The sequence below is a fragment of the Falco cherrug genome, chromosome 6, assembly GCF_023634085.1.
Source record: "Falco cherrug isolate bFalChe1 chromosome 6, bFalChe1.pri, whole genome shotgun sequence".
NCBI lineage: Eukaryota > Metazoa > Chordata > Aves > Falconiformes > Falconidae > Falco > Falco cherrug.
This window is the reverse complement of record NC_073702.1, coordinates 64716192-64720216: the sequence shown is the minus strand read 5'-3', so window position 1 is coordinate 64720216 and position 4025 is coordinate 64716192.

The window sequence follows — 4025 nt, the reverse complement described above, 5'->3', positions numbered from 1 at the left end:
CAAGCAGTTTTTGTGAGATGCTCGTGTGCCAGCGCGGTTTGTGCTGGCTGCAGGGGCCCGTGCGGCTGGTGCAGCTCAAGCAGAAGTGACGCCGTGGAGATTCCTAACAATACTGATGTGCCGTATGGCAGCCTTGGAACTTCAGAAGGCCGATGTTGGGGACCGAGAAGAAGGAGCAGTACCAGCCCGTTGGTACTGCGAACCCGGTATTATGGCAGTGCTTTCCTGCAGCAACATTGTGATAAAGGATGGTGGAGGGGCAGTGACCTGCTGAAGCCGTGACCTTCCAGGGAGGATCTGTTTCCCAAACAGACACTAAACAGCAGCAGAGTCCCGCAGGTGGAGGAACGTGTTCAATTAAAGCTAAAGCGTAACAAGAGAGATGTTTGCTCTGGAAGATAACGTGTGCCTGTTCTCGCAGGCTGAGGGTGAGGAAAGTCTCCCAAGACGTGTTTTACTTTGTTACCACAGTAGACCTTTTGCACTGTGAGGCCACATAGCTCGCCTTTCTCCCCCTTAACCCTTCCCTTTTAAGACCAGGGATCTCACTCCGCTTTACCAGTGCCTTCAATGTGACAAACCAGAAGTGCAATAAATGGTGGCACTTGCTCCTTTTTCTCCATCAGTACATCTCATTGTGGAGCTGCCCTGACCACACTGCCCAAGTTTGCTGCCCGAACTGATGCTGTTACTGAGATGCACGGGGCTCTGGTATCTGCACACTGGTCGATGGTTGGAGACAAGGGAAAGGCATGCTCTGAGCGAGGCGCCCTTTGGTGAGGCTGCTATAATGAGCCAGCTTCGTTATCTGCCTTGCTGCTGGTCCCAGAGAGGCTGCAGGGATGTCTGCTTCTTTATTTTCTTAAATGGCACCAAATGATGGCAGTTAAAAGCCTACCAGGAGAAAATGAGCTCTTAGGGCAGCATTTCATGTCTTGTGTGCAAGGCTTTATTGGATTAACTTTGTACTAGAACCGCCGTACGCTTCCTTTGCTGGAGAGGCCGATCTAGCTTAACTGTGGGATAAAAACTTTACAACCATACTTTTGTCACACAGGTGACTTGCATAAAAAAATCTTTATATGCATTAATGTCACCTGAGTTTCAGCAGGCCCTGTTTCTCAGTGATCTCCGTCTCTGTCTTAGTGCTGCACTCATCCCAGTGTTAAGTACGTAACTCTCCTGCTTTGCTTCTATTTTCCACATTACGGACAGTGCGTTTCCTTCCTCTCGCGTGCACCCCTTGCAAACGTAGAGGTGCTGTGAGAGAACCCCCCGGTGCTACTGTCGCTGTTCAGGTGATGCTTTTTGCCTCTGTGGGCACCTGCAGCTCGGCAGCTCCAGCCGGGCAGCATTGCCAGCCTGCGGGAGGGAGACCTGAATACTTCCAGCTACTTGCGCATTATTTACACGCAAAGTTAATAACTGACTCAAGAGTTCATCTACAAATATATTTTTAGGGCTGTTCTTGGTAAATTTTTCCCCTCTCGAATGCAGAACTCTTGTTTTCTGTAATTTCTTTCCTATATTTTCCCTTAACCCTTATCCATTTTAACATTAATGTGTTAGTTGTGAAACAGCTGTTGTATTCTCAGGCTCTTCTCCCTTACCTGCTGATTATTTCGTTTTTTTCACCGTCCTCTCTCTCTACTTTTGTTGTTTGCAAAAACCAGCTTTTCTCCTCCCTCTCCCTCTTCACAGCTCCCACCATCTGTCTCTCTACAAATAAAAAGCTTTAGGGGAAATGATTCACTAAGCTGCTAGCTCATTACTCACACTCTCCCCATCACGGTTTCTGTCCTTGTAGGATGCTCTAACTAATGTAAAGATCAATAAATCCTGGGAATTGTTATTCAATTAAAAAAAAAAAATGCCCCAGCAGTTAAATAGATTGGGCTCTTTGTACTTCCTGAACACCAATGCTTAGTTTTTCTTCCTCACGTCGCTAGCATTGTTTTTCAGCGAAGGATCATTGAAACAGAAGAACAGAAATGATCACCGGACCATTTAATGCAACCTTGTGTATCACATGATGCGGGAGTTACTTAATGAAATTCCCTGCCCCAAACCAAGCAAATCTGTGGTAAATCTAGAGCACATATTTTAGGATGACAGCCAAAATGATGAAAGGAATTTACTACCCAGCCTCGCTAATCATTTTGAATGCTTAACTGCACTCCCTAATATGCTGCTTTGGAAGCAGCAAAACTGACACAGCCTCATTCCCTACAGACTTCTCTCCCTCCTCCAGCCTTCCCCAGGCTGCGTACCCCGAAAGCCCTCCCAACCCCCTGCCAGCCCTGTGCGGAGGCAGGGTGGCCAGCTGTGACTCCCGTGAGTGCTGGCTGGCCAGCTGTGACTCCCATGAGTGCTGGCTGGCCAGCTGCCCACCCTGGGAAGAGACCTGCTCGGGCCTGAGCCCCGCTGCCCCTCCCCCCCAGCACGCAGGTTCGGCGCTGGCTCTTCGCTCAGGTTATTATTTCCATGAAACTCGTGGGCACTTAGTCTCTTTGAGCATCTCCCTATTAAATGTGGTAGAAATTAGCCAAGGGGCTCGGGAGCCATTTCGGTCAGACTAGTTCACAGTGGTAAAACATTTCAGATATCTTAAAATACCAGAGACAGCCCTCTTGAGCTGGCAGATATGCCATAGCATTTCATGGGACTTGCTCAACCTGGAAGCTGAGCTCAGCTCTGTAGGGCACTCCAGGCGACCCTAAAAGCCAATGTTTAGGTACCCACATCCCACTCCTTTTGTCTTCACTTTGTTGACCTTTTAAGAAGGATTTCTGTCATGTTTTTAGGCTAGTCACCATATACTAGAAAGTTATTTTCTTCATTGGAATCTTCACTTTTACATGGAAAACGGACGCCCCTGCCCACACAAGTAGGTAACAAGAAGCACCACCACCTAACACAGTTTTATTGCGCCTTGTCAGGAAGCTGCCAGCACGGCAGGTATTGGCTTATTTCAGTTGCTGAGTTTCCCTTTAGAAATTGGAGTTGTAAGCAGCACAGCAATACCACAATCGAAATTTTAAGAGCTGCAAATGCTGGATACACCCTTCTCCCCCTTCTCTTAAATGGCTGCAACTCTTTATGCAAAAGCCTGCTAAAGGAAAACCCGAGTATGTCTGCAATGTGGATTTTTTTTTCTCGTGAGCACCACAAAGCACATCCTGTATCAACATACCACACCGGCACCACATTCATGGGAAGCTAATTAAATAATTTGGGTAGTCTTAACAGGAGCATCAGCGTCTCTGCTAGTTTAGTTTTCAGACTACCAAACATTTTTTTATAAAGCTGTGTTGGGGTCCTTCCATAACAAATAATAAAGCTGAGGAGGACCTTGGAAAGAGCCTGCATTGAGCAGCCATGAAATGTTCTGTTTCTGAGCAGGACATTCTTACACGACTACTCTGAAGAATAAAGGCTGCAGAGTTTTAAGACAACAGGGTCCACTACTACCTCAGTAAGGTTAAGGCAGTTTTAAAAAAAGAACCCTCAAAGTGGTACTTACGTGCTCTGTTAAAAAAAGAGTTCAGGTTTTAGCAGATGTGATGTTGTTGAGCCTTCCTGGTTGCCACCACCCCATGGCTCCCCAACATCTCAGATTTTATTGTTCCATACCACATACAAGTTGTAGGAGTCAATGTTATTTCTCTTAACAATTGCTGGCTTTCCAAGTGTCAACTGTCCTTCGGCATGCTCTGTTTTAAGCAAGGGCTGCAAAGCAGTAACGAAGCTAAAGGGCTGCTATAAAAAAATACTGCAGCGTTCCATGGTACTGACAGCATACACACAGTCAAGCATTTAGCTCTCCTTTTGTGGACTTCTGCTGCAACACACTGAAGGTGTTAGGGGCAGAGTTGTACGGAAATGGAACTCCAGACATTTCAGATCCGAGAGCCCTCTAATTGAAGACAGTGTCTTTATGCAAGACAGGCTAAGGGAAACCTGTGTTACCCAACAGTTACCATTCCTCCGTTGTTCCCAGCAATAATAAAAGCTGATGCAATATA